The 8321-nt window shown below is 38.9% G+C and overlaps 1 pseudogene; it reads right to left on the bottom strand.

The window, feature by feature from the left end:
- The window catches only part of LOC102828562, a 107255-nt pseudogene extending 103558 nt beyond the window's left edge, over nt 1-3697 (bottom strand).
- Between the last annotated feature and the right edge of the window lie 4624 nt (nt 3698-8321).

Below are 8321 nucleotides of genomic sequence, written 5' to 3' on the forward strand. Positions count from 1 at the left end.
AAAGCCTTTGCATAGTCAATAAAGCACAGGTAAACATCTTTCTGATATTCTCTGCTTTCAGCCAAGATCCATTGGGCATCAGCAATGATATCCCTCATTCCACAGCTTTTTCTGAATCCGACTTGAACCTCTGGAAGTTTTCTTTAAATGTGTGCTTGCAGACATTTCTGTATTATCTTTAGTAAAACTTTACTCACATGGGATATCAAAGAGATTTCCACATTCCATTGGGTCACCTCACTTTGGAATGGGCACAAATATGTATCTCTTCCAATCAGTAGGCGTGATAGTTGTCTTCCAAATGTCTTGGTATAGATGAATGAATGCTTCCTATGCCGCCTCACTTTCTTGAAAGATTTTAATTTTTATTCCATCAATTCCTGATGCCTTGTTCTTTGCCAATTCCTTCAATGAACCTTCAATATCATTGGCTTTTGATTATATGCTACCTCTTGAAATGAGTGAGCATTAACCATTTACTTTTGGTACAATGACTCTGTATATTCCTTCCATCTTCTCTTGATGCTTTCTGCATCATTCAATAATTTGCCTAGAGAATCTTTCAATAATGAATGTCAAGGCTTGAATTTTTTTCTTCAGTTCCCTCAGGTTGAGAAATGCTGAGCGTGTTCTTTCTTTTTTGGTTCTGATTCCAGATTTTCACATATTTTTTTTGTAATAATTGGCTTTATTTTTAACTGAAGGAATGGCTGCCCAGCTCTGTGTTGCACTCCAGTAAACTACTTAATATTTTTCTTCTAGGCATGTCTTGCAGACCTGGTATGACACTGTAGGATAAGAACTGGACTTCTAACTACAAGTTTGGCAGTTCAAACCCACCAGCTGCTCCTCAGAAACCGTATACAAGCTAGTTATGAGTATGAACCAACTTGACTTAACAACAAACCACATCTTTGTTACTACCACAAAATAACTTTACTGATGGGTCTGGGTAAAAGGAAATGGGGGAAGTTGTTGCTATGATTATGATTATGTTGTTCAGTTGTCACAGATTGTTAACAGGATTAGTTGTGATTGTAAAATTTCAGAAGTCTTAGAAGGGGTTTGGTCAATCTTTGTCATCTTGCTAGGTATAAAATGAACAATCTTGGTGATATAAGTGATCAGTGAATATCTTTGCTTGATTTACCAAGTTTGCCTCCATCTGATTGCCAGTTCTTGGGACTTGAGCTAATCTCCACAACCTTATGAGTCAACAGCCTGATTCTGCATGAATAAGGAGAATCCTCCAGACTGATGTCTAAACTACAGATTTGGGACTTGTAAGTCTTCACAATTGTGTAAATGGTTTCCTTGATGGCCTGTGAACTTTGTAAGTTGTTGCAGTGAATTGTGGAACCCTGGGAGATGGAGGAGAATTGTGAAGGGAAAAGTAGTGGTTGATTATGTAATGGTATAGCACTTTAGGAAGTCAGACATTTGGGATATCTTTGACCTCCAACATATAGGGACCTTATGTTGATACTCTAAAAGAAATTATTGTTGCAGTTGTGTTAGAATGGTGGGTCTTGTTGCAATGGTCCGGACTTGCTGGAATATGTGATTTATGGAGAAAGGGGATAAATGAGAAAATGATAAACCTTTGTTTTCAGGATGGGATAGAAAATATCTATGATTTAAAGCAATTGTTATGTTGCAATCACATCCAAAGCAAAAGCTATTCATAGGATATTTACCTAATTTACCCAGTAGGAAAGTAATTTTTAGATGGTTACTGAGAAATTGAATGAATGTGGCAGACATTGATGGAGTAGATACAAAGGTTCTAATACAACATTGCAGGAGGATAGGGAGAGGGAAGGAAATTTCTGCTGGCCCCTCAATGTTAAGGAGACCTAGAGAAGTTCATTCTATTCATACCAGCTGTGAAGCATTTAATGATGGGAATTCCCAGCTAGGATCATTTGAAGCAGAGCCTCAGGTAAACTGATCAAGATTAAGATTGACAAAGAGGCCAGTCTTCTGATCCAGCCCTCAGCAAGGGACTGGAGACCATGTGCTCATGTACAGGTGAAATGGCCCAGGCATGAGGAAGAGGCCTTCTTGGTACTGCTAGACACATTTCTGTAACCCAAAATCTGACAATAAAACATGAAGGGACTTAAAATCATACTCCAGGGATGTGAGCATGCAAAGGTTAATGGGATTAAGGGGGAAGTTTGTATGAGAATTGGAAGATGTAAACAAATCCTATATGAAGTAGTTGCATCTCCCTTACCTAAATGTATTATTATATTAAGCATTATCATTGCCTACATCTCTGGAATCACTATTTCTTTGGGTAGGGTCCCACACTCCACTCTTCTCCCTTGATGGTCCCAGGGCCCTCCGCTTCTGGACTTCAAAGTCAACCATTCCCTTCCTTTTGCTACAAAATATCTACCTTTACATTTCCAACCCTCACAGTCAGTCCTGATAGTAATTATTCACTATTGTACCACATAAGTGCTATCCTCATCTCCTTTCATCAGCCCCACCCAGGCAGATTTAATACTACTCAGTGAAAATTCTACCTCCCTCTGGATCTAGGCTCCCTTTTGAAAGCTTGTTAGCTAGTCACTTCTTGCCTTTGTAGTCGCCCCCACCCCCCATCCCCCATTTTGGGTAGCCAATGTCCAAGTTTCCCATCCCTGTCTACCCTGTTTATCGAGGGGGTGGGAATGATCCTTGCTGTAAAGATTTGTTCCTTCTTTTGAACTACTGCAGATTACTCTTTTTTTTTTCTTTTCTTTTCTTTCTTCTTCTAGTTGAGTTCTGATCATCCAGCCATTGAAGCCAGATCAAGAGGGTATTATATGCAAGTGTGGGTGTTCTTGTGTATATACCCTCTCTTATTATCAGCTGAGTACTCAGTATTTGAGCTTACAAATGCCTCTTTCTTCATTGCAATCTCAGAAAAAAGTCAGCTCAACCTTCTTTCACTTGGGAAGGATCCCAATATATTTTTAGTATTTTGACACAAAGTTATTTGAATTCACCAGTTTACCTCCATAATTTGGTTAGAATAGAGTTGTGCACTTGCCATAGATCTCAAGTGCAATGACATATTACATTGATGATATTATGTTAATATCAAATGTGTAAAAACATGCTAGGGCAAATAAAAATACAGTAGTAGCTCACATGACCAACAGAAGCTGGTTAATAAAGGCAGCAAAAATCCAGGGTCCCATATGCTAAAATTCTTGAGGACTATTTGGGCAAGGGCCACCAGTGATGTTCCACAGTCATTCAAAAATGAGCTGTTCTCACTATCTAACCACAATAGTAAGCAATTAATTGGTTTATTTGGATTTGGAGGCCACATATTCCTCAGCTGGGAATATTTCTGATTCTCATCAGTAAAATCAGTCAGAAGAAAACTTTGTTCAAATGTGGACACAAACAACACTGGGCTATGTCTGAGTTACAGAAAGTGACCTCACTCTCCTTGCCTTTAGGACGTTATGGTTTGGGTGGTATCTGTCACATGTGTATATGCAGACTGGAGCTTATGGCAATAACCTGAGAATGTTGTTCTATGACAACCATTGTGATTCTGGACTAGAAAACTTCCAGATGCTGCAACATCATACATATCATTTGAAAGACAATTACTCACCTGCTGTTGGATATTGAATAAGTCATCCTCATTGACAGAAGAACATAAATTCCTCATGAGACCTGACAGGCCCATAATGCCATGGGAAATGTCAAAGAAGCACTTGAATAAAGAAGGCACTATGCAAAATAGCTCCACAATAAAATGGAAATGGTTTGTGTAAGAACAGGCTACTGGTAGACTCCAGGAAGGTGCTCACTGTATGCTAAAGCAGGTAGCCTCTTTTACCATAGGTAACCTTGAACCACCTGGGAATCTGCCACTGTCCATTAAGACATGGGCAAAGCCCTATGAACAACTTTCTCCTTACAAGAAGAAGGCTGTTTGGTTCGCATATGGCAGCTCTATTGTATATGGACAAATTTTCATGTGGAAAACTGCTTCATTAAGTTTAACAGATAGAAGAGCTTAAGAAAGTAAGAATAGGTCAGTTCAGTGGACTGAACTGTATGTTATTTTCTCAGCCATGGTGGAAAAACCGAACAATGATGAGCTCCCATATGATTAGATTTTTACTGGCCACGTGGTCAGGCAAATGGACAGTAGAAAACTGCACTGTTAGGGACACCAATACAGGGCAAGGACCTATGAAAAACACTCTGGGAATTCCAAGGGTACATCAGAGTAGGATATGTTGATGTCTATCAGAAAAAAGCCCTTTCTGGATCAGAAGGCAATTGGAATCAGCAAGTAGAATTTTTGATATGTCCCATTGAAGAGGCTAATTGGGTCCATGAAGTGAACAGACATGGATGTGCTGCAGCAATACAGAGATAGGATGAGTCTTGACACATCCCTTGTGCACCCTCTGAGGCACAAAATAGTATTAAGTTTTGCTCTGTCTTTTATTAAGAAAGACAGATGACAGAGGCTATGGAGCAACTTCCCTATGGAGGGTTGGAGGAAGGACAAGGGAGGAAAGGCTGTGAACATAGCTGGTGAGTGAATTATATTGTAACAATAACACCAGTAGCACCAGGTGGGTACAAGTGGGTCTTCACAGGAATAGATACTTATCTGTACTAGATTTGGCATACGTCATAATGGCTGCCAACAACATCATTATGGGGTTAGAACAGAAGATGGTGTACACATTTGGGGTACAGTTTATATTTCCTCAAACTAATGAACATACTTTACAGTTCACAGAGATCAGCAAGATCAGCAATGGGACAAGACGCATCATATTAAATGGGCATACCATATTGCATACTACCCTCAGAGTAATTGTTTGATAAAAAATTGAAAGGGACATTTCAAACATTTATTATTTAAAATCTGGGGGAGTAAAGGCATGAATGGAGTCCAGGTTTGGCACTGTGGGTTACTGCACAGGATGACAAGGTAGGTTTGAACCATAAGGTTGGCAGTTCAAGCTCACTAGCTACTCCTCAGAAACCCTATACAGACTCACTTTGAATTGGAACCGACTTGACAGCACTAAACAACAACAACAACATCAAAGGCATGAAGGGCTGGCTCACACACTTTCAGGAATATGTATTTATACTCAATATAAAGGATGCAAAGGGAGGACCACCACTGGATAGATTCCTACATTTCTCGAGGAGATCAGGAAAAGAAGTAGTGGGTAAAGGCACCTATGCAGCTGTACAATTCTTCCTCACATGACCTGAAGTTGCTTTTTTTTCTACCACAGGTTATGGTCCCAGAATAAGCCATGCATCTGCAAGTTCCAGAAGCAAGGGTGTTTCCTCAGCAAGATATGTCAACTATACCCCTAAAACAGTGTGATAGAATTCCCAAGGACTTGATGGGATGGATTGTATCTTCCCTCCATTTGGCAAAATTGAGATTGACAAAGAATATTGCTTCGCTTCGAGGTCTAGAGAGCCAATTAGTCTTATATCTATGTAATCTTACTCAACATGATTGGGGAAGAACTTGCTAGACTGGTCTTGCTACCAGCAATCTGGACTGGCACAGCAGTCCTTATGTTCCTTCCCTAAGTGGGAAAGTTTGGGTAAAAATAAAAGAAAAATGGGAAAAAGGGGAAATAATAGCTGCAGGTTAAAGAGTAAATAAATACATTATGGAATGGAGAAAAGCTAACATAGTGCTAGTACCTCAGGAGAGACTCAGAGCAAGGGAATAATCTTCTCTCAGTTATATTTTATCAGGAGCCAAGAAGGTTGAAGATGAGACAAACATTTGAAGAACCTGATCAAATCAAATAGACAGCTAGAGAGACCTCGCCAGGCTGAATAACTAATTGTTAATGACTGCTTTGGATTTGTAGGGGAAAGTTTATCTTTTATGTATGAAAAGGCCAGTGGCTGGAAGAGCCAATGGGTGGCCTGCAATGCAGTGAATTATTTAGTATGTCTCTTCTAGCCAGGGGGTCCTGCTGTGGAGCTGTGGGTTAATGTGCCAGACTGCAAAGCTGTTTGAACTGCAAGACTGATGGTTCAAGCTCACCAGTTGCTCCTTGGAAATCCTATACAGGGTCGCTATGGGTCAAAATTGACTCAATGGCACTTCACAGCTTCTAGCCATGTCATTGTAACTGCCATACAAATGACTTTTTCCTGTTGGATTTGGGTAAGAGACAATGGCAGAAGATGCCAATGGAATTATATGGTTCCATTATGAGTGAAAGCTAACAAGATTAATTGTTATTATAAAAACTTAGAAATCTTACAAGGGGCTTGGTCAATTTTGCCATCCTGCTGGGTATAAAATGAGTCATATCAGTGATGTAAGTGTGCTGTGTACACCTTTGCTTGATTAACTAAGCTTGCCTTCATCTGACTTACAGTTCCTGTGACTTGAGCCATTGACCTGACTTGATTTGCCACCTTCCACAGCCATGTGAAAGCAACCCTAGTAACATAGTAGATTACAAAGTCAACAGTTCAAATCTACCAAGTTCCATGGGAAAAAGATGAGACTTCATGCTTCTATAAAGATTTACAGCCTTGGACTCTATACATGGTTACTATGAGTTGAAACTGACTCAATATTACACAACCAACACTACTACCACCACCACCATCACAGCTTGGTGAGTCAGCAGCCTGATTTTGCATGAATGAAGAGAATCCTCCAGACAGATGTGTAAACTGTACGTTTGGAACTTACCAGCCTCTACAATTGTATGAATTCTGCTAGTTGTTGAAGTGAAATGCAGAACCCTGGGATATGGGTAGAATACTGACAGGAGTAATCATTGATATGAGAAATTATGCAATGGTATAACTCTTTAAGAACATCAGACATTTGGGATGTCTGTAACTTCAACCTCATAGGGACCAGCATCCTGCTGATCATTCTAAAAGAAACTATTGTTGCATGCACCATCCTCATAATTATTGCTATATCTGAGCCCTTTGTTGTAGCCACTGTGTCAGTTTATTACATTGACACATCTTATTCTTTATTGACCCATTCTATTTTACCAAGAATGATGTCCTTCTCCAGGGGCAGATACTTCTTGATAACATGTCAAAGCTTGTAAGGTGAAGTCTTGCCACCCTTGCTTTCAAGACGCATTCTGGCTGTACTTTGTCCATGACAGGTTTGCTCATTTTTTCAGGTAGTTCACAGTATATTCAATATTTTTTGGCAACATTATAATTCAAAGCATTAATTCTTCTTCAGCCCACTTTATTCCTTTTTCTAGTTTTCACATTAAAATGAGGTGATTGAAAAGACCATCGCTTGGGTCAGGCATACTTTATTCTTCAAAGTGACATCTGTGCTTTTTAACACTCTGAAGAGAACTTTTGCAGCAGATCTGTTCAGTGTAGCACATTATTTGATTTCTTGGCTCCTGATTCAAGTGAAATAAAATCCTTAAAAATGTATTATTCACATACTTAATAAGTGATAGTACTTTGACTTGAACCCAAGTCCTCTATTTCAGTATTGCAATATTTTTTCTTATCTACTTTAAGTTCCCATTTATTTCCAAGAAGAGACTAGGTAACCACTGTCAATAGTAAAATACAGACAGATTCTCATGTAACTCAACAGCGTATGCTCTTAATGACACAAATAAAACAGGACAAATTTAGATGGGAGCACCGTTATTTCACTGACATTCTGGAAAATCTGGCAAATTGGCACTTTGACACTTGTATGACCAATTTTGATAATTCTGAATCTCTTCATTGTATTTCTCTCCATCTGCACAACACTGAATTTTATCCTCTTTCTATCTTAATTATAATTTTTAAAAAATGTATTGAAATATCTCAATAAAAAATCTTACTCTAATTATCAACTTTTATTTTCCTGCTCATATTCCTCACAGCTAACCGGTACATCTATGATCAAAATATCTTTTCCTATTTACACTCTCATAATCAATAATCACACCGATATGAAAAGTTTCTATGTTTTCTGTTTCTACCTGCATTTCTTGCTATTTCTGAAGTACAGTTATGTAGTTCTCTTATTGGGGACAGAAGGGAACTTTATCTATCACTGCTAAAAATAAATTCATCTGCCTAATGCTAATCTTGGTCCTGGTGTGGCTGTAGGATAAGCATTCAACCACAACTACCACTGGTAGTTCACACTCACCAGTCGTTCCTCAGAAACCCTATACAGGATCACTATGGGTTGGTACTAACTTGATGGCACTTAAAAACAAACAATACTAATCTATCTGAGCATTTAGAAAACTCAGGTTCATGTATTTCTAGGATCCTTGAAGATGATTATTGGTGGTCAC

Source organism: Chrysochloris asiatica, unplaced genomic scaffold (assembly GCF_000296735.1).
Source record: "Chrysochloris asiatica unplaced genomic scaffold, ChrAsi1.0 scaffold00002, whole genome shotgun sequence".
Classification (NCBI taxonomy): domain Eukaryota; kingdom Metazoa; phylum Chordata; class Mammalia; order Afrosoricida; family Chrysochloridae; genus Chrysochloris; species Chrysochloris asiatica.